At 39.9% G+C, this 23,553-nt stretch overlaps 1 protein-coding gene across 4 annotated transcripts in view; it reads right to left on the bottom strand.

Moving 5' to 3' along the window:
* The window catches only part of Wdr33 (WD repeat domain 33), a 113,655-nt gene that overhangs the window by 41,804 nt on the left and 48,298 nt on the right, over positions 1 to 23,553 (bottom strand). The window lies entirely within an intron of this gene.

Consider the following 23,553-nt stretch of genomic DNA (forward strand, 5'->3'; position numbering starts at 1 on the left):
CAATACTAAAAATATAGCAATCACTTCCTTTTCATTTACAGTGTAAATGTTTATTTTCCTAACAGCATTTTCTATTTCAAAGAACAGTAAGACATTCAGGGGGTACACGAAAGGTAGTAATGGGTTTAGCTCATGAGTCTTTATTTTACTTGCTTACTTACCTCTAAGTCCTCCAGGAGATGGACAACCTTAAACCTTATAGATGTAGGGATGGGCAGCTCAGTGGCAGACTCTCTGCCACTCATAAGTATGAGCAACCCAGATTTAAATCTACACATACTTAAATTTTTCTTTTAATTTTTAGTATTTTTATTATGTGTGTAAGGGTGTGTTAGAGGCCTCTGAATGATATGGGCAGTAGGCAGTAGGCAGTAGATCATGAAGCCCAGGAGGGAAGGACCACCAAACTGCCTAGAAGGGTGAACCAGCCCCAGGTCAGTAACAAAAAAAAAGTCAAGAAATTGAGAAATAACCCAAATGTGCTGATATATGCCTTTAATCCCAGCACTGTGCAAAGCTGATAGATATCTGTGAGTCTGAGGACAGCCTGGTGTACAGAATTCCAGGACCACCAACTACTTCCTAAGATCCTGCCTTTAAAAACAATAATAAATTTAAAAAGCAGACAATAAAAAGCAACAATTATTTTAAAAAGTAGGAGGAATATTAGACTGGAAACTAGAGATCTGTTGCAAAGAAGTCTCAAAAAAGGTAAACGTGCTTTGGCATGAAGTCGTGATCTCAGTGCAAAGTGACTAACAGTGGGCACAAGCAACATCCCCAGTAATAGTCGAAGAAAAGTCAGCAAGATGACTCAGTGGACAAAGAGAGGTGCCTCTAAGGCCTGAACCTGACTTCAGACACACATGGCTGCAGGGCAGAACCAACTCCTCCAAGCCATCCCCAGACCGTCACATGGTGCCCAACGCATTTACACACACACACACACACACACACACACACACACACACAAATAAATATATGTAAAAACAAGTACAAATGTAGTAAAGGGTCTGTTTAGCAGCAGTTCAATGACAAGGGTTGGGGTGTAGCATAGGAAAAGGCAGTTGAACCCAAGCAGAATAAATTAATTCCACACCAGACCAGAACAAATTTCTTTGGTAAATGTGGCAGCTGCCTGTTTACTCCATGTTTGTGTCTCTCCACTCTCCTCACTACACTGATACCACAATGAGGTCTACCCTCCTGGAAAACAGTGGACCTAACTCCAAAGAAAGATGAAATAGCTAACCAATTTTACCAATCAAAACAATAACTAATCAAACATATGACCAAGCAGGAATTACAAGTTTAAGAAAAGCTAAGCAGAAAGACCAAGACAAAGTGGCTCTAAGAAACTGAAAGTAGCCAAACAACATACGCTTCAATGGCTACCCAAGAGTTTTAAGAGATGTTTTCGTCATTAAAAGTGAACATACTGGGCTGAGGTATATAGCTCAATGGTACTTGCCTAGTATGCTCAAGGCCCTGGGTTCCTTCAACAAGATGAAAAAGAAGAAAGTAACAAAAAACCCGGCAGAGAAGAACAATAAAACAGAACACTTAAAAACAAAAACAAAACAAGTAAAAACAAAAACAAAACAAGTCTAGCAGTAGGAATGAGAGAAACATGCAACTTGCAAAAATAAAGATCATCAGATATGATAAGTAACAGGATCAACATCTGTCTGCCAGGAATTCCATAGATATAGAGAAATGCAAACAAAGAAAAAATACTCAAATGAATAAAGATTGTAAATTAAAGAAGTCCAAGAAAGCTGAAGTTTAGAGTATATTTACCTACACACAGAAAAACAACAGCTAAAAGTGCACAGAAGGGCTGGAGAGATGCTCTAGTAGTGAGGAGAACTTGCAACTCTTACAGGACCAGAGCTGAGTTGCTAGCAACAATGCAGCCGACCAGGTCAACCACCTGTGACTGCAGCTCCAAGGCATCTAATGTCCTCTTCTGGCCTTCCTGCATGTGCGCGTGCGCATATGCATTAAAAAAATCATACTTTAAAAGTGTATGTAAGTGCCCAAAAAAGGCAACCTGTTCTACAAAGTAAGTGCTAGGCCAGCAAGGGCTACATAGTGACACTGTCTCAAACATCAAAAGGGGAAATATCACAAATTAAGAGGCAAAAACCAAGAGGCTCAAAGTAGCATCTGGCTTCTTGTCAGCAAAAAACTAAAAGGTAACAGAGGTGTTTAAATTTCTGATAGAAGCCTGGTATTGTGATGAAGGCCTTTACGTCTTTGAAGCCAGCATTTGGTAGGCAGACGCAGGCAGAACTGGAACTCTTTGAATTCAAGGCCAGCAAGGTCTGCATAGCCCTAACTTAAGGCCAGCAACAGCTACATAATGAGACTGCCTCAAACAAAACACTGTACTAAATTCTCAAAAAATTAAAAAATAAAATTTAAAATGTGAGGGAAAAGGTCTTTAGAAATTTAAACCTTACTGGAGAGATGGTTCAGCAGTTAAGAGTACTGGCTGTTCTTCCAGAGAAACTGGGTTCAATTTCAAGCAACCACATGGTGGCTCACAACTGTGTGTAAGTGCAGCTTGAGCAGATCCAACACCTTCTTCTGACCGCTTTGGCCACCAGACACCAATGTGGCACACAGTTATGCGTGCAAGCAAAACACTCATATACATTAAAAAACTAAAATAAAATACATTTCTAAAAGTAAGATAAATGCAAAACTAACAATCTAAACTCTGAGGCTGGAGAGGTGGCCAGCATTTAAGAGCTCTGGCTGCTCTTGCAGAGGACCTGAGGTTGTTCCTGGCATCCACCTGGCAGCTCACCACAGTCCATAACTCCAGGGGGTCCAGTGCCCTCTTCCGGCCTCCACAGGCACCAGGAACAAACAAAATGTGTTTACATACACGCAGATAAAACATTCAAAACACATTAAAGTAAATAAATCTTTTTGTTTGTTTTAGTTTGTCAGAGGCAAGGTTTCTCTGTGTAACAGAGCCCTGGCAATCCTGGACTCACTTTGTAGACCAAGCTGGCCGTGAACCCAGAGATCCACCTACTTCTGCCTCCCAAGTGCTGAGAAAAGGCATGCACCACCACACTCAGCCTGTAAATAAATCTTAAAAAAAGAAAAGTCCTAAAAAAATTGCATAGATAGAAGTTTTAGTGTCATTTAGAAAAACAACTAAAAGATAATCTCATTGGGACACTGTCAATAAAATGAGCTCATAAAATGAAAGAATTAAGAAAAAATTATCATGGGCTATCAAAAAGGTTAGGTGGGTAAAGGCACTTGGTTGTACAAATTTAACAACCTGAGTTTGATCCCTGGAACCCACTGGAAAGAAAGACCAACTTCCAAAAGCTGTCTTCTGACCCCAATACATGCATTATGGCACACACACATTCACATACTCACAAGACAATAAAGTAACAGTTTTAAAAATAATGCAATGATTATCTTTTTTTTTTTTTGCAATGATTATCTTAGCTTGCAATATTTTGTTCTGTGACTTAATAGTATTCTTAGCAAAAATGCTGTTTCTTAGTTTCTACTCCTTAGAATTTGTGTGTGTGTGTGTGTGTGTGTGTGTGTGTGAAGGAGGGGGTTCATGTCTGTGCATGTGCTTCCATATGTGCTCCTGCATATGGAGGCTTGATAATCTCAGCTGTTGTTCCCCAGGTGCCACACTCCTCTTTAAAAAGGGGGAGGAGGAGTGTCTCATTAGCCTGGGACTCAATGAGTAGGCTAGGTTGCCTGGTCAGCAAACCCGTTTGTTTCCACCTCTAGATTGAGGCCCCCACCCCCTTTAAATGCTAGTTCTCGGGCCTCATGCTAGTGTGGCAAGTGCTTCAACAAATAAGCTATCTTTACGGCCCTCGCTTCTTAAAGTTTTAAATAAAAAAAGAGAAGAGAACAAATGATTAAACATCTTTTTATATTGTGAAGGGAAAATAAAAGCAGAAAAGCAGAAGAGGGGAAGAAAGAAATTTAGGAAGAACAGATTTCTTTCAGAAAACTAATCATAAACAAAGATATACTACCTAAAATTGGGAATCAAATAGAACACGGAAAGCACAGGCAGGAATATCTCTGAGGTAGACTTCTACAGAGCAAGTTCCAGGACAGCCAGGGCTACACAGAGAAGCTGTCTCAAAAACCCAATCCCACCCCGCCCCCCAAAAAACACCACTACCACAACATGTAAAAGCAATAATGGCAATGCCTGAAATAACAAAAATTCACTTAAACCAGGCAGGGTTACTGGGGTAAGATCACTGAACTTCTTACCTTTCAGAACAGCAAAGATATACTATGCCAGGCAGATTATGTTACTTGACATTCTAATAACCAGAGTTTTAAAATAAAAACTATCTTTGGAGATCTCTGGAGAAGACCAGCAGATTCCCATACTACAAAATCTTTCCTTAAAAAGCCAGAAAAATTTTACCTTGTAATATTTTTGTAATTAAAAAAAGTAAGGTTAAAAATCTGAATAGTGGGGCTAGAGAAGGCTCAACAGTTAGGAGAGCTGACTGTTTCTGCAGAGGATCTGAGTTTGGTTCCCACAGAGCAGCTCTGAACCTCCAATGTGCACACAAATGGTACATATCCATACACTAAGGCACACAAACACACACAAAACATTTTTTTTTTTAATTGGAATATGGAGGAGCTGGAGAGGTAGGACCCTGGCTTGTTTTCCAGCACCCACATGGTAGCTCACAACCATCTTTAATAGTTCCAGGACCTGGGGGATGCAGTGTCCCACTATTGCATATATATTAATACAGGCAAAATACTGACATACAGAAAATAAAAATACTTTAATTAATATGGAGATTTCCTATCATTTTCTTAAACACTATTAATGATTTTGAAAGACAATTTATCTTCCAAGAGTGTAAATAATTACACACTCTGAAGTTACAAATATAAAAGTACAAAGAACCTTAAAATAAAACTTTGTCTTAGCACAGCCATGCATGGTGGAACATATGTGTAATCTCAGCACTAGGGAGGCCAAAACAGAAGGACCGATGTAAGCTCCAGGTCATGATGGTCTGTGTTCCATACCACCAGAACTTTATAAAGCTTTATAAAGTTTATAAAACTTTATAAATCTCACCTCCCTCCCGCCCCCTGTTCCTTCCCTCACAAAAACAAAGAAAAAAACCTGCGTCTTAGCAAAATACATGGCTTTTGGCTGGATGCAGTGGTGTACACCTGTAATCCCAGTATTCTGGAAGGCAGAGGCAGGCAGATCTCTGTGAGTTCAAGGCTAGCCTGGTCTACCAAATGAGTCCAGGATAGCCAAGGCTACACAGAGAAACCCTGTTTCGAAAAACCAAAAACCAAAAACATGGCTTTGGCTTAACTCCAGGAGATGAAACTGAGACAGGAGATTCCTAAGCTCAAGGAAAAAAGGGATGAGCAAAAGAGAGACAGAGACAGAAAGAAAAAATATGTGTAACATAAACTACTTTCTGAGGTAATTTTTTAAAAATATTTTTTATATTTGTATAGTAACTCTGGGAAGATATAAACAAGGTCAGGCATATGGCCCACAAGCAGGTACTTCAGGTGGCAGAGGCAGGATAAAGTAAGTTAAGCCAGCCTGAACTTCGTAGTATTCTTGTTTCATACGGAAGAAGACAGGTGGGAGGGGGACCACACAAAAAAACTACTAAAAAAATGGCGCTCACCTTGGGTATGAGACTGAAGAGGACTGCAAGACTGACATTTCACTATTTTAATTCCAGTTTAAAATTCCAATGAATACTCACTACTTTCGCAAAAGTAGAAAAATTTCAGGAGAAAGCTCTTCTTTCATTAACCCCACCCACTTCTTTCTTAGCCCTTCACCCTTTTACCTCCCAAACACTGTTGTAACTAAATAGATTTTTACAACTCTGCAATCCTCCACTGCATACATAAAACAGTATATTCGTTATTGTACATGATTGCAGAGAAAAACCATACCTTAGCCCTGCACTTGGTCTTAAGCTGGACTAGTTGTGAAATGGAGCTGCTCACAGAACCAAACTACAAGAGAGATCCCACACAGGTCAATGATGTTATGTCTACTGTTACTGTCACCAACTGTGATTTCTCTCAGCATTAGAGGACAAGACATGTCAACACCAAAGTAGATCCATTTAACCAGGTAGAATGAAAGCTTCATACAACATACACCAAAGCAGGCCCCATTGGTGTGCTTGTTATCTCAAGAGTGTAGCTGTATTACGCACTTTTATGAGATAAGCACACAGAAATCACATGACCAATGTGTCCCAGTGAAAAAAAATTTGTTAGCCAGGGATGTGAAACAGGGCTACCACTCTCTGGGGAGCTGTGTGATGTTAGGATATATAACAGTGTGGTGCCCAGTTTCTGAGCTGAACTTAGCCTCAGTCATCAGAGGGAACATAGAACTGCAGTCCAAGCAGCATAGCAGCATGAAGGCCTATCACCCTCTGCTGTACTTAGGGAAGGGTTCCTTGGGTTTGGAGCGGTGACTCAGCTGCTAAGAGCGCTAACTGCTCTTCCAGAGGACTCAGTTTAGCTCCCAGCACTCACATCAAGCAGCTCACAACTACCTGTAACTCCAGATCCAGGAGATCCAACGGCCTCTATTGGCACCTCTGTAACATGATACATATAAACTTTTGTGGGCACTCATACACATATACATACATACAAATAAACTTGGAAGAATTCTTTCTTTCACTTCACAATCTAAATAACACCAATAAAAGAAAAGAAGCAAAGGGTAATGGAGAAAGAGGTTAAAGGCAATGAAAGTCTATGTCACGAATATTCATAATGGAGGTTATGCTATGGTTGTCCTGTTACCGAAACAGGACCTCACTCGGTAGCCCAGTGTAGCCTAGAACTCACTATGTAGCCCCAGCTGGCATCAAACTCCTACCTCAGCCTGCCAAGTGCTGGGGTTATAGGCATGCAACACAGCGACCACACCAATTCACGTATTTGATTTTGATCCCAATTAAAATGATTATTAAAAATGTTCAAAAAAGGGGCCAGTAATGTGGCTTATGAGAAAAATACTCCCTCACAAGCCTGACAAACTCAGACTCCTGGTTCCTGAAGTGGAAGGAGAGACCTGGCTCCCAAAAACTGTCCTCTAACCTCCACACCCAATCATTATATTCATATACACTAATGATGACCTCTTTTAGTGTTCAAAATAAGGAAAGGCTATAAAACTTTGTTGGTAAAATGTTTGCCTAGCACTCATAAAAACTGGATTCAATTGCCAGCACTGCATAAACTGAAAGTTCAAGACCATCCTGATAAATGTGAGTTTGAGATAGCCTGGGATATATGAAACCCTATCTTAAAAAAAAAAAAATCAAAATAAATAACTCATATTTCAAGACACTATAAACCTACTAACACATTGAACGAACACTCTGCTCTAAATCTACAAAGCAAAACTCAGTATAGTATCTCAATACACAAGAATTTACCTAGCTGGAACTTAAAAAAGTAGCTAATGGGTCAGGAAAGACTAAGAAACATGAATTCAAGGAACAAATAAAAGGCCCAGTGTGGTAGCACACATAAATAATGCCAGTATTTGGGAAGTACAGCAGGAGAACTACCAGTACAAGGCCAGTCTAAAGTACGTTGTGAAACTCAAGCTCCCAAACAAACACTGGACAAGCAAACACAGCAAAAATAGCCTTAGAGATGGAGAGCTTCAGTAAGCCCATAATTCTGACAGGAGGGCAAAGATATGACGATTAAAATAAAAGAATGTTTTTTAAAGCCTCAAATCATAGCACACATCTTTAGGCCCAGCACTTGAGATAGAGGCAGGCAGATCTCCATTCAGCCCTAACAATATCATCAGACTATGTTCTCAAAAAAAGTCATGCTATATTTATATACATACAACTATTAAAAAGAGTATAATCACATCGTACCCTCTCAACTCATTACCCTTAAACAAATCTTTTACCACTTCCTCATCACTTCCACCCTCCTCTTAAATCAGCTAAAATGTACATTCTTTCCCATACTCATGCTATACCTTTTAGTATCTTCTCTTAGTATATTTACATATGCAACACATATGTGCTCTGCTCTGCACTATGCAGAGTGCTTTCTGTGCACACCTGTGACCCTGAGAACAACTCGGTGAGGAACGTACCACTAGCTATAATTTAGACATGGAGACATGGGCTGAGAGTTCCCCACTGGCAAAGCCAGGATTCAAAGCCAGAACTGTTGGCCATAGCAGAATAATGTTTAAAGTAGATCAAAGAAAGAGCTAAAAACTCAGAAGATGGCTCAGTGGTTAAAGTAACTGCTACATAAGCATGAACAACAGAATGCAGATCAGCCCCAGAATCCACAGAAATGACAAAAGAGTGTAATAGCCCAGGGCTCGGAAGGCAGCAATGGCTGCTGGCTAGACCAGCGAGAGAGAGAAGCTTTGGCTTTAACAGAGAGCCTACCTCAATGAATGAAGTAGAAAGTAGAGAGAAACCAAGAAAGGCCCCTGATATGAACCACAGGCTTCAATAAAAGTGTGCTTGCACATAGGGATATGACCACACAAGTGAGCATGCATGCATGAGCACACTTCATAAACCTATACACATGAAATTTTTAAAAATTTAAAGAAAAAAATTCCAAGATTTCCATAAACAGAAAAGTACGTAGAATTCTGGAGTTCCTAGAGGAAAGAGGCTTAACCACTATAAACAGCTATTATATATATTTTTTATTTTTCTATTAATACTTCTAATTTTGTTTGTTTGTTTAGGAGAGGAAACACACATAACAGTAAATGTACCTATGGAGGTCAGAGAACAAGTTTTGGGAGTTTGTTTCTCTATCATTTGAGTTCTAAAACTATGAAACTGGGGTTGACATGGACTGAGCTGGCAAGCATATTTACCTGCTGAGCCATCTTGTCATCTCTGTTGCTGTACTTGAAAGCTAGTAAGCTAGTAATACACCTACCAGTTTTTCTCATTTTTTTTTTTGAAAAGGGGTCCATTTTCCAGACCTTATCCCTACTTTTCCAAAGAAACATAAGACAGACTAGGAACAAACTTGCTCTCATCAGTTATAGAAAATATGTAAACCAGTGTTTTGGTTTGACTTTCTGAAACAGGATCTAGCTAGAGCCCAGGCTATCCGAAGTCACTGCAGGCCTCTGCCTCAGCCTCACAAAGACTGAGATTACAAGAATGCATGGATTGCCACATGAACAGATACAAACACACCCACACCCACCAACACACATACATACAAATATACACGGAGATATAAACACACACACATATACACATAAAGTAGAGTGCAGGCATAATTCAGTGGTACATTTGTCTAACAGGCACAAGAGCCTGGATTGTCTCTCTAGCACTTTAAACAAAAACAAAATCCTAACTTGGACCAACTTTTTTGAGGGAAAATATTCTTTTTAATCAATGTATTTATTTCTTCATTTTACATCCCAATCATAGGCCCCTCCCTCTGTGTGGAAAAAGTCTTGTTCTGAGTATTTTAAAACTGCCAGCCAGCCGGGTGGTAGAGGCACAAGCCTATAATCCCAGCACTTGGAGGTAGCGGCAGGCTGATGGAGAGCTGTGAGCTTCAGGGCAGTCTTGTCTACAAAGCAAGTTCCAGGACAGCCAAGGCTACACGAGAAACACTGTCACAGACCCCCCCAAACAAAACAAAACAAAACAAACAAACAAAAAAAAACCCAACCCTGTCAGCCATGGTGACTCATGGCTGTACTAACAGCCAGTACAGGATAGGCAGAGGATCTAAAAGCATGAGTTCAAGGCTTTCCTAAGCTATTTTATAAATTTCAGGCTGGCCTAAAATAGTTTGAAATTCTTAATTTATTACATATAAATAAAATGTAATTTTACTATGCTTCTGCATTCTTTTGTTTTCTGGGTCCTGGAAAACAACAAAGATTTCAGTATCATGTAAAACATTACTTTTTCTACAGGAAGATCTTCAACCAATGATAAAAATAATATTACTTCTTTTTGAGGGGTAGGTATGGGGGAGATAGCTTGGCTGGGCTAGAAATCACTATAGAAAGGAGGCTGATCTTGAACAGATATCCACCTGCCTCTGCCTTCTGAGTGTTGAGATTTTGCTGTTACTTCTCTAAGAGACATTTGTCTTGCTTGTTCACTTGTGCTACAGATGGCACACTAAGCAGATGTGCTCTCAACGTCTAATAAACACTGATATAACCATATCAACAAATCTGCCCATTGTTAAAATTCACTCCTTTTAACTAATTACATGAGTGTGTGCTTTGCGTAAATACATACACACGAGAATATGTACATACTTATACCCACACATGCTTACGTAAGGAATTGATAGAGAATATCCTCAGCTAGGTGGGATGACATGTGCCTTTAATCCTAGCACTCAGGATAAAGAGGCAGGTGGAACTGAGTTCAAGGCCAGACTGGTCTACACAGAGAGCTCCAGAACAGCCAGAACTACATAAAGACCCTGTCTCAAAACAACAAAAACAAAAAGAAAACACACTGACACAAAAGAGAATATCCTTGATTTATCATGAAAATATGGAGACCTACCTACCTACCTTGGAACTTATTAAAAGAGAAACTTTGTTCCAAATCTTCTGTTTTAAAAGTATCACCAGATTTTCATCAATGTTTAATAAAAGTTATGCTTAAAAAAATTAACCATGGACTCCACCCCCAAGAGGGCAAAACTAATCCAAGGCCAAAAAAACAAAACAAAACAAAACAAAACAAAAAAACCTTTGCCTATAGCCATCTTGAGAGCTAACAGGGAATGAATATCACAATTAGTATGCTTTGTTAGTGTAAGGTAACAGCTCACACATCTTCAACGGCTTTAAAGTCTTTGATATTTACTTTTCCCTGTTAAGTTGGGTCAGATAGAAAACGAACAACTGACTCTAGCCAACGGTAAAGAAACAACTTATACATAAGTGGATATTAGACATATAATATAGGATAAACCTACTAAAATCTGTACACCTAAAGAAACTAATCAAGAAAGAGGACTCAGGCTAAAATGCTCAATCCCCATTCAGAAAGGCAAAGAGGATGGACATCAGAAGGAGAAAACAGGGAACAGGACAGGAGCCTGCCACCGAGGGCCTCTGAAAGGCTCTACCCTGCAGGATATCATCACAGATGCTGAGACTTATGGCCAACCTTTGGGCAGAGCACAGGGAACCTTATAAAAGAAGTGGGAAATAATAAGACCTGGAGAGGACAGCAACTCCACAAGGAGAGCAACAGAACAAAAAGACCTAGGCCCAGGGGTCTTTTCTGAGACTCCTACTCCAACCAAGGACAATTCATGGAAATAACCTAGAACCCTTGAACATATGTAGCCCATAGCAGTTCAGTGTCCAAGTGGGTTCCACTGTAATGGGAACAGGGACTGTCTCTGACATGAATTGATCGGCCTGCTCTTTGATCACCTCCCCCTGAGGGGGAAGCAGCATTACCAGGCCACAGAGGAAGACAATGCAGCCACTCCTGATGAGACCTGATAGACTAGGATCAAAAGGAAGGGGAGTCCTCCCCTATCAGTGGACCAAGGGAGGGGCATGGGTGGAGAAGGGGGAGAGAGTGGAGCTGGGAGGGAAGGAGGGAGGGGGGATACAAAGTGAATAAATTGTAATTAACAATAATAAAAAAAGAAAAAACTTATTAAGTACTAAGATCTAATTTTTATGTAACACTTAGTAAGTAAACTTTACTCGTCTGCTATCTTATTATCAAGAGAAACCCTGTCTCAAAAAAAAAATTGTGAATATTAATGGTAAGATGAAATTAATCTATATATTCTACACTTACAAAGTCACTCTAAAACACAAATGAGGGCTGAAAGATGGGTCAATAACTACTGTACTTGGCACCCAAGAAGAGCTGAGTTTCCATTCACACACTCTACATAAAAATACAAGTACAGTGACAGGTGCCTGTAAAGCCATCATTGGGAGGCCAGAAACAGAAGGATCTCTGGGGCTCACTGGCCAGCCACTGAAGCTGGATCAATCAACTCCACGTTCAAGGACAGACCCAGTCTCAAAAGCTAAACTGAAGACTAACTGAGGAAGTCACCTGCTGGTGACCTCCAGCACTACAGCCACATGTATACACCTGCACAGCCACAGAAACAAGTGAATGCACAAACAAATATTAAAGTGAAGAAACAAATTTTTAAACCACAAATGAATAATACATATTTTCTAATTCACAGAGAAGGGGATTCTGGAAGACTCTAGTATATTATATTTTCCTGTCAAGACCATACTAATAAGCAATGAAATAGAAAACACTGACAAACACAATGAAAACTGTTAAAGTGCAAAAAGTATTTGCCTCAACTACTCAAACACTTAGTAAAAGTTAGCTCTCAGAAGAAAAAAGACTCACACCCCTTTCTGTAGTCAGTCTTATGAGGCTAAGGCTGACCTAAGACTCCCTATGTAGCCAAGGATAACCTTGAACTTGTAATCTTCCTGCTTCTAGGCATGAGCTAAGGTGATCAGAGCTTCCTGCATACTACACAAGCATTCTGTCAACTAGGATGTATCCCCAGTACCCTGTCATCAGCACTCTTTCACAGAAGATTGCTGCTGGTGCTGGGAATTGACTGTACAGCCACACAAAAGCAAACTAAATCCTTGCCATTCAGTAAAACCCTAGAAGACATTTTTTAATGTGTACAATTTCCTACTTTGCAAATCAATGCTATTTTTTAAACTATTAGTCACATCCAGACAAGAAATATAAAAACTGAAAATGCAAACTTAGTAAAAATAACCAGCTTCTCTAATATAAAAGAAGCCTACTGCACAAGCATGAATGGTGTCAAAGATACACATTTTAGAGCTGGAAAGATGGCTCTGCAGTTAAGAGTAATGGCTACTCTTCCAGGACCTGTGTTTAATTCCAGGCACCCCCATGGTAGTTCACAACCACCTGTTAATTTCCGTTCCAGGGGATCTAACTCCTCTTCTGGCCTCCATAAACACCAGATACACAGACAAACACACATAAAGGCCAAACAGCTATACCTAAAAAGAAAAAGCCTAAAAGACAGACATTTTGAATATTCATAGAAGGTGAGTTCAGTGGGAGAGCATTCACTATGTAAAACGCAAAGAAATGGGTTTGATCCCAGCACTGGGGAAGCAAAATCAGGCTTCCTACAGAAGTTGAAAGAAGTAATCATTAAAATGGTAACCGTCTCTGCCCCAAAGAACAGAAAGAAAATATATAGTCAAACTATAAGCTTGGCTTTAAACAAAACAAAACAAAACAAAACAAAAAAAACCAAACCTCTATGGTTTAAAAAATAAGCAAACAGCCAGGGAGTGGTGGTGCATGCCTGTAATCCTAGCACTCAGGAGGCAGAAGCAGGAGAATCTCTGTGAATCTGAGGCTAGCCTGGTCTACAAAGTGACTCCAACACAGCCAAAGACACACAGAGAAACCCTGTCCTTGTGCTTACATACCAAGCAGTAAAAAAAAAACAAAACCGTTGCCCCAATGCTTTTTTAAAAAGATTTAAACATAAAGGAAAGAAATATTTAAGAAAATTCTAACAAATACAATATTTTATGGCAACTGATTTAATGATTTTCCTGCTAGAACTCAATCAGCCAAATCACTCAGAAGATTACTGGTAATTTGCAACTCCAAGAGAAATTAAAATACTTCAACTACAAAACTAAACATAAACTCAAAATTCTGACTGGCAGTATATTCGAAAAACATGTAAATGGGATAGTCTGCATCAATTTCTGGAAATTAAGAGCAGCAGGAAAAATTATGGAAATTTTTGTTTTTTTGAGACAGGGTTTCTCTGTGTAGCCTTGGCTATCCTGGACTCGCTTTGTAGAGGAGGATAGCCTTGAACTCACTGCGCTCCACCTTCCTCTGCCTTCCTGACTGCTGTATGGAGATTATTAACATTAATCTCACAACTACTTAATATTTGGGGCCCATAATATTAATAAAGGCAACTAAACCTGAGTACTATGCTATAAACCTCAAGAAATGAGCAGGAACCAGGCACAGTGGCATATATCTTTAATGCCAGCAGAGGCAGGCAGATCTCTGTGAGTTCAAGGCCTGGTCTATAAAGTGAGTCCAGGACAGCCAAAGGCTGCACAGAGAAGCCCTGTCTTGAAAAACAAAGAAGGAAAAAAGTAGCAACCAAAAAAAAAAAAAAAAAAAAAAAAGAAAAAGAAATTAGTGGGAGTTCAATACAAAAAAAACAAAATGTTCTTCATTTCCAGACATCTCCTTTATTACCATAATATATAATAGTTTGGCCAGGCCTTGCATTGTCTTTATCCTAGGCATGAGTTTGGCTCCAAAACTGCAACAACCAACCACTATTTCTTTATATTCCAGCCAGCCAGTTGTTGGGATGACATGTAAGATAGGAAGAAGGGACTGGGGAGAAATTGATGATGGAAGGTCAGGTGGGTGCTTTCTCTGCCTCTCTGAGCTGGCAGGCATTCACCCCAGTATCTGGCTCCCGAGTCTTTACTGGTAAAACTGAATGTTAGAGATTGTGTTTAAAAACATTAAAGCTCTATATTTCAATCTTATCTACTGGTACAAAAAGCACCAGGCCCTTTCCCCCAAGATTCCCAACTTCCTGTTTATCATATATTCAAGGTATGAGGGAAAAACAGAGGGAGAAACTAAGTTAATTGCTAAGTGTCATGCATTCCTATTTACTTACAGTACTTTGCCAAGTCACAGAATTGTCTCTGGACAAGGCAGAGAAACTAAAGTTACTAGAAGGGATGCAGGGGAAAGGCAGAACATCTAAATGTGTGTCACCAATGAACAAAGCAGATCTTTGTCCCAGTGACTAACAAGACAGGTCATTACATGCTTGAAGGCTAACTTTACAAGTGTAGAGACTAATGACTGTATTTACTCTATATTAAAGCCTTTACTACAATAGTGAACACTAATCAAAAAAAAAAAATGAGGCTGGAAACATAAGCTAATATGCACGAAATCCCAGTACTACAAAGTGAAGAAAGACAGCCATTTCTATCTATGTGTCCAACCCCTACAAGCCAAACCAATCTCAGACATCAGGAGTAAAATACTGGGTCTGTACTAACAAACAATCTTGTGCCCTGAACAAGATAACAACTCTTTATCTAACACTAACATTGTATTATGTATTGGAGTTAATGTAGAGATGAGGTAAAAGAACACAGAAGGACTGGAGTATAGCACAGCAACTGATAGCATGCTTATCATATACAAAGCCCTGATTTAATCTATAGCTTCAAAATAAATAAAAGGGAGCTGGGCTCGGTGGCAGCTCTATAATCTATAAATTCTGCACTCGGGGAAGGAACGGCAAGTGGATCTCTGTGAATTCAAGGCCAGCCTGGTTTACAAAGTGAGTACCAGAAGAGCCAAAGCTACACAGAGAAACCCTGTCTCGAAAAAAACAGATGATAGATATAGATAGAAAGATAGCAGGCAGGCATAAGAAGAGATATACAGGCCATCTGCAACTATCATTTTACATACAACACTTGAGCATCTCCAATTTTGTTATCTGCAGAGATCTTGGAATCCATTAAGAAAGGATAGCAACACACTTCTGAAATAACCACTTTTATCCTAGAATCAAGAGGTGAGGCTGTGAAATTAGCTTTGTAAATCACCTAACAGAAGCTATCACTGAAAACTATGAGTTTAATAACTAGTTTGACAGTTCTCACGAACTCATTTAACTCACACACTAACTCAAAAAGGCTATTATTAACCACCATTTTCCAACAGTGGAACTTGCCCCAGCGTCCCATGTTGCTGAGGTCTAAAACTGTGACTAATATATATATATATTACTGTTTTACCTGAGAGGAGGAAACTGAAACTGAAGAACTGCAGAGACTAGACTGGCCTGTGGGAATGTCTGTGGAGGACTGGTGACTGATATGGGAGGGCCCACTGTAGCAGAGCAGTAGCAACTACGGCTCAAGGTTACATTAAGAAAGTCAAATGTACAGTAACAGCAAGCCAGTAGGCAGCATTCTCTACAGCTCTGCTTTAGTGTCACCTCCAGGTTCATGTTCTGGTGTCCTTTGATGAAGAAAATAAGCGCTTCCCTCCCCAAGCTGCCTTCTGCCCCGTGTTTTATCATAGAAATGCACACTACTTTCTCTACATTGAAGTCTGTCTCTCCCCGGCAGCCATGGCTATGCAAACAAGCCGCCATGCTTAGTTACATATGCTAACTTGCTTCACGCTTAACTCAATAGAAGAAAACCAGCAGGTGGAATTAATCATAAATAAGCTCTCAAAGAAAACTTTTTAAAAAAGAAATTAAGACTATTGTAACCAGCAAAAGGAAACCATAAATAAACTAGAAGAGAAGGAAAATAATTTAATGAAAGTACTTTTCAAAGCTAGGAACTTGGCATACTAAGATGGGAAAAGAAGCATGAAGGAATCTCTGAATATCTGAAAATTTTCATTGTATCATAAAAGCAGTTAGATGGGTTTAGTGTAAATACATAAAAACGCAAGTACAATTTATGTGTGTGCATACACACGTGTGCTCGTACACATGCCGAAGGAAAATTTAAAAGGAGTACAAATAAGGCATATTAGTACATGTCTACAACCCTAGTACCTGAGAAAGAAGAGCGCCCCCACCAAGTCTGAAACTAGCTTGTACCATCCAATAACACTCTGCCTCAGAAAATGAAAGGAGACAGCTTAGTGGGTAAGGCTGCTTGCTGCACAACTAGAAAACCCCCAGAACCCAGGTAAAAGGGCAGGTATGGGCATGCCATCTCTAACCACCACACTCCAAAGGTGGAGAGAAGAGGATGGTTTGGATTTGCTTGGCCAGCCAGCATAGCCCTAAATTCACAAACTCTAGGCTCACTGAGACCTTATCTCAGGGAAATAAGACAGAGCTAGAACATAATACCCAATGTTCTCTTCTCTCTCCTCCCTTCCTTTCTCTCCCCCATACTTAGGACTGGGTCCTTGAACAGGCAACACTACATCCCCAACTTTCTTCTTAAACTACATAAAAATGCAGTCTGCTTAAATATTATAAAAGCCAACCACTTATCAAAAATAATTTCCCAAACGTGTAAGAAAATGGAACACATTTTCTTTTTCTTTTTTTCCAAGACAGGGTTTCTCTGTGTAGTTCTGGCTGTCGTGGATTCACTCTGTGGACCAGGCTGACCTTGAACTCTTATCAATCCACCTGCCTGTCTCCCTGAGTGCTGGAATTAAAGATGTGCACCACCACGCCCATGCCTGGCTTGCAGCACAATTTCAACAAAGAAACATCCAGTAGACTGTACAACAGCTTATTTTATATTTTTCTACACAAAATTTTTTCACAATTCAAATGACGTTCCATGTTGTCCATCCTCAATATTCTAGAGACCTACACAAGGTAAACCCAATCCCACTTCCAATACCATCTAAGTATCTCTAAATGAGGGGCTGAGGAAATGGTTCAACTGGTTACATGCTTACTACACAGTAGAAGGGCGAGAGTCCATCCCTACCACACACCTAAATGGTGAGGGAAAGAAGTGAGCACTTCCAATTTCAATGCTGTGAATGTGAATACAGCAGAGCCCCTGATGCTTGGCAGTCAGCTAGTCTAGAAAGTCAGCTCCAGGGTTGGTGAGATGGCTGGGTGTGCTGGCATATATCTATAACAGCGTTTGGAAGGAGAGGCAGAGCGCTCAATAAATCCAAGATCGTTTTAGTCAACATAATGAAAAATTCCGGGCTAGTCAAGATATGTGGTGAGACTAAAAAAGAATGGTGCACTACTCAAGACACAAAACTCAACGAGTTCCATCCTCATCATAGTTCATTACCATTTTTAACTCGGGATTTATGGGCACCAGGCACACATATGGTATACAGACATACATGGAACAAAATATCTCCCTTAAAAAAAAAAAAAAGACCTATGTCTACTCACAGTTTCAATGTGTTTTCAAGTCATCTTATATTCCAATTCGCTGGTCCTCACTGGAACCAGTAATGCCCCTGCATAAGCACTTTGTGTATAAGTGGGAGCAGGACATGCTCTTACATGCCTGGAAACCACAGGTCAACATTCAGCTGTTTTCCTTGAGACAAGGTCACTCACTGAAACTGGAACATATATTAGCCAGACTGGCTAATCAGCAAGCCCCAAGATTTACCTCTTTCTACCCAGCATAGTCATGTCCAGAGGGGATCTGAACCCTGGTCCTCATGCTTACACAGCAAGCACTTCACTCTTCCCAGCCCTAGCATTTTGAAAAGCTTCCCCCTCCCCTCTGCCCAGAGCCTGTGCAGTATGCACGCTGGTGCCATTTTTAAAGTCTGTGTGGCAGTCATTTGCTACAGCTCATTTTAGAAAAGTACAGACTATTGATTATAAGAAAATGCAGTTATTAGGCCTGACGAAGAGTTAAAACTCCTCTTAAAGCCACCTGTAAACCCAGCACTTGGGGAGACAAGAGGCAGGTAGATCTCTGTGAGTTCAAGGGCAACCTGGTCCACAAAGTGAGTCTAGGAAAGCCAAGGCACACTGTCTTGCTTTTCGAGAAACTGTCTCAAAAAAGCAAAGAAACAAAAATCAACAAAAAAAAAAACCCAATTTATTCTCTCAAGTCTTCCTTACCACAACAGATAACTTCTGCTTAGTATCATAAAATACTTCTGTAGAAACAAGTACTCAGTTTCCTCACACTAAAACTCAGCTTTGTACCACTTGGTTGTAATACTCATGTCGGTTTCCATCAGCATTTCCTAATTGTTTCAATATGAGGAAATACTTAAATTATTCATCTGAGTGTAGTGGTGCACACCTTTAATCCCAGCACTGGAGAGGAAGAGGCAGAATATCTCTCTGAGTTTGAGGACAGCCTGGTCTTACAGGGACATCCAAGATGGCAGAGCTAAATAATGAGACTCGGAAAAACAAAACAAACAAAAGGCAAGAATAACAACAACAAAAAAAATCAAATTAAATTATTATTTATCTTTGTGTACTTTGCCTGCATTAATGTCTGTAAACCACATATGTGCCTAGTCCCCACAGAGAACAGAAAAGGGCATTAGATCCCATGGAAATGAAGTTAGACAGGTGTGAACCACATGGATGTTGGAAATGAAACCTAGGTCCTATGAGAAAGTAGCAAATGCTCTTTAACCAGTGGGTCATCTCTCCAAGACTAAAACTTTCCAATTCTGATATTTCAAACCTGGGTACTGAGAGGATTTCTCCAAATCTTTCAACAGGCAAAGGGAGTTCTCTAAATGACAGGTCAGAAGTTTAAGACTGCCTGACTCCAATCTAGAGGATTGAAGCACCCATGTTGGGCAGCTCACCACCAACCGTAACTCAAGCCACATGAAGTTTCAACACATGGCACCCACTTACACATACAAATACACATATACACATGAAAAGAATAAAAAAAAAAAAACATCTAAAGGGGAAAAGTAAGTTAGATGGCCTTGATAGGAAAGCCTCAATAAATCTGATAATGTATGTGGCTTAATCAGGCTTTTTCTTTTTCTTTTTTTTTGGGGGTGGGTGGGTAGCCTTGGTTATCCTGGATTCACTTTGTATACCAGGCTGTCCTTGAACTCACAGAGATCCATCTGCCTCTGCCTTCCCAAGTGCTGGGATTACAGGCATGTGCCACTGTGCCCAGCTTAATCGGGCTATTTTTAAAAGTCATGAGTAAAAGGACCTTGAAACCGCCATTTCTTTCTTTAAGTAGAAATTGTTGGGACTGAAGAAGAGATGACCAGCAGTTAAGAACAACCACTGCTTTTCTACTTCTGTGGCAGAAGACTCAGGTTGCTCCCTCAGCATACATATGGCAACATACAACCAACCACCTGTAACTCTAGCTTCAGAGAATCCAACATTCTCTTCTTATTAATGAAGGCATCAGGTAAATGTGTGATGCACAGACATACAATAAGTCAAAATAAAAAAAAAACACCTTTTAAAAGATCAATAACTTCTTTATAACTAGAATAAACACATTTTTAGATATTGCAAAGGCAGATTTTTAAAGCATCACCCAAAATTGAATATGATGGGGGGAATATAGCTTGGGTTTAGAACATTTGCCTAAGATGTCCAAAAATTTCCCAGCACTAAATGAAGTTTTTATAAGGTGAGTAGAAAGGGGAAGAGCAAATAAAACAGAATCATTTACTTGGTTCCCTATAGTAACAAAGCTGATTTTTTTTTTAACAGCACCATATTTGTTAAATCAAGACACAATTGGTGGGCATAGTGGCCCATGCCTTAACTCCCAGCACTCGGGAGGCAGAGGCAGGCCCATCTCTGTGAGTTCAATGCCAGCCTGGTCTACTGAGTGAGATCCAGGACAGCTAGGTGTGTTGCACAGAGAAACTGTCTTGAGACATCAAAAAAAAACCAACCAACCCATAAAGAATGACTGCTTTAATTAATAATAACTTACTGCTGTAAAAATTTGAGATCATGGTTTGGCTTGGTGGCATGTGCCTTTAATTCCAATCCACAGGAGGCAGAGGCAGACAGCTCTGTGAATTTGAGGCAGCCTTGTCTACTCGACAAGTTTCAGGACAGGGCTACTTATTGAGACACTGTTTCGAAAAATAAGATTAGGATCCTGGCAGGCAGATCTCTGTGAGTTCAAGACCAATTACTTAAATTATTTAAGTCTATTTCAAAAAGGGGAGACAGGGTCCTCATAAACAAAACTATGTGTAGGAATGGCTCCTGTCTTTTTTGTGTATGGTGCTGAGAGAGTCACACCCATGCATGCAAAGTAGTCCACCATTGTGCCACATTCTTAGTCCCTGACGGTTTTTGAGATAGGGTCTCATGTAGTCTAGGTTGGCCTTAAATTCCTGACCCTTCTGCTTCCTGCTGGGATAACAGATGTGTACCCATTTATGCAACGTCACAGATGGAATCCAAGGCTTTGTGCATGTTAAGAAAACACCAACTAAGCTGGATGTATCCCCAGAACAGTCCCTCCTCAATCTTAAGCAAGGCCAGTGTGCGCACACCTTTAGTCTTAGAGGCAGGCAGATCTCTGAGCTTCAGGCCAGCCTGTTCTACAGCAGAGTTTAAGGCCAACCAGAGCTAAATGGTAAGAACCTATATTTAAACAAACCAAACAAACAAAGTTTGGGGGCTAAGGCAGGACAATGAAGACTTCCAGGACACCCTGGGTTAAACAGTAAAGGCTGGCTGGTCTTAAAAACAAAAAGAAAACACAAGATATTATAGCAGCATCCAGCTCAGCCATCCCAAGAAAATACATCTGTCTTCAAGACAATGTTGCAACATTTAATGTAGAACATTTAAAGTAAGCAAAGATAAAAATAAAGCTCAAAAGAATATTTTAATTCCTATAAAATATGAATGCATGTATATTCAGTACTGAGAACATTTATTTAAATGATGTGCTTCAAGAACAATATATACATTGTTTCCCTCTTATACTTTAGCGAAGCAAGGCTTTTTAGGGACTAGAATAGAGACTTCAGCAAACTCTTGGTCAAAATAAGGCACAACACACAGACAGAGAAAATTGGCTGGTGTGTGTAAAATGAATCAACCTGGTTGCTTGAGTAAATGAGATGTCAAAAGTATTTAAGTATCAGCACATATTCTGCCAACAGGAGTTACTCTATCACTGTGGTAAGTGGCAACTCACAAAGGACATGCTCATTTGATTTCAGAGTCCGTCAGTCCATAACCATTATGGCAGTAAGCATGGCAGCAGACAGCAGGCAGACAGACATGGTACTGAAACAATAGCTGAGAGCCCACAACTTGGTTCACAAGCAAGGGGCAGACAGAGAAAGTGTTGCAGCCAGCAAAGCTGGAAAGACAGAGCCATCTACACCTTCTCACATCAGACAGATACAGGATTTAAGAGTTTGTCTTGCTGGGTTTCAGTCTTGCTTTGGTCCAGTATTTTCCTGGCTATGTCCCTATTCCTCCTCCTGTGTCATTGTATGTTGAAAGTATGTAATCTGCTTTTTGATTTTGCAGTGACAAGAGACTGCTGTGAGTCTAGAGGCTGGACTTTTAAACCACACCAAGATTATGGAAAACTGGGGACTTTTGAAGTTGAACTAAATGCTTTGTTGCTGTAGTTGTTTTGAGACAGGATAGCAAAAAACAAAACAAAACAAAACAAAACACCCCCACAACTCTAGCTGTGCTGGAACTCACTATGCAAACCAGACCAGCCTTGAACTCAAGAGATCAGCCTGCCTCTGCCTCCAACATACTGAGATTAAAGGTGTGTGATACTAACATTTTTTGAACATGTTATATTGTGATATGGCCACAAGTATATGGGGACCAGAAAGTGGAATGTAGTGATCTGAATGAGAGTGGGTCCCCATAGGTTTATGTTTGAGTATGTGAATATTTGTACGTTATCAGAAAGGAAAAGATATGGTCTTGTTGGAGAATGGGGGGCAGGCTCTGACTGTTCAGAAGACTCAAACTGTTCCGATTTGCTTTCTCAAATGCTGTGTCTCAAGAAGTAAGCTCTCAGCTACTACTCCAGTGCCAGGCCTGCCTGCTGCTGCCATGCTTACCCCAGTGATGGTCATGGGCTCTGAAACGTAAACCTCCAAAAACTCAAGTTGTCTTTATCAAAGTGTCTTCTCTTCTAGTAGCAATAGAAAAGTAATCAAGACACTGACACAGACACTATATTATAAAGATAACAGGGTGTTTTCTGTCAGATAATTTTACAGAATGCTATATAAAAAGTGTTATAAACAGGTAGTAAGTAAATTATTCACAATGAGGATCACATTTTTCTTTCTGAATACTCAGACTATAAATGTCTTTAACATAGTTTTAAAAACCTATTATCAAACTAAACAAATCTTTGTAGTGGAGACTTTAAGTTATTTAGTAAAAACCAAAGTTGAAAGCAATCAAAAAGTACATGTAGAAACTTATCGAAAGTATGAATGCAGTGTTTTTCTTATGCTGGGTGAACATGTAGGTTCATATTCTCTCACTAAGTGCTAGTTAAAAAAGAGCCAGCATTTGCCGTAAGAGGAGCACCATGAGTTCTAGGCCAGTGTATGCTACAGAGTGAATTCAAGACCAGCCCGGACTACTTAATAAGACCCTTTCTTCAAGCAAAGCAAATGAAACATGAGAAAACAGGTTTGATTTTGATTTGCTTTTAGACACAGAGTTGCACATTACCCAGGTTGTTCTCAAATACTACATAGCAAAGGGTGACCTTGAACTTCTGATCCCACCTAAATCCAACACCCACTGCTAAAATTACAGGTATATAATACCTAACGCAGTTTTATGTAATACTGGGAAATGAACCCAGGATTCACTGCATGGTGAGCGCATACCAACAGATTTATTCCCAATCCAAGGTACTGCCTCTTGAACCCGTTGTAGGTACCTCTTTTATTTACATAACCTAGCAAACACCTTATAACCCATTTGCTG

The sequence above is a fragment of the Meriones unguiculatus genome, chromosome 2 (genome assembly GCF_030254825.1).
Source record: "Meriones unguiculatus strain TT.TT164.6M chromosome 2, Bangor_MerUng_6.1, whole genome shotgun sequence".
Lineage (NCBI taxonomy): Eukaryota > Metazoa > Chordata > Mammalia > Rodentia > Muridae > Meriones > Meriones unguiculatus.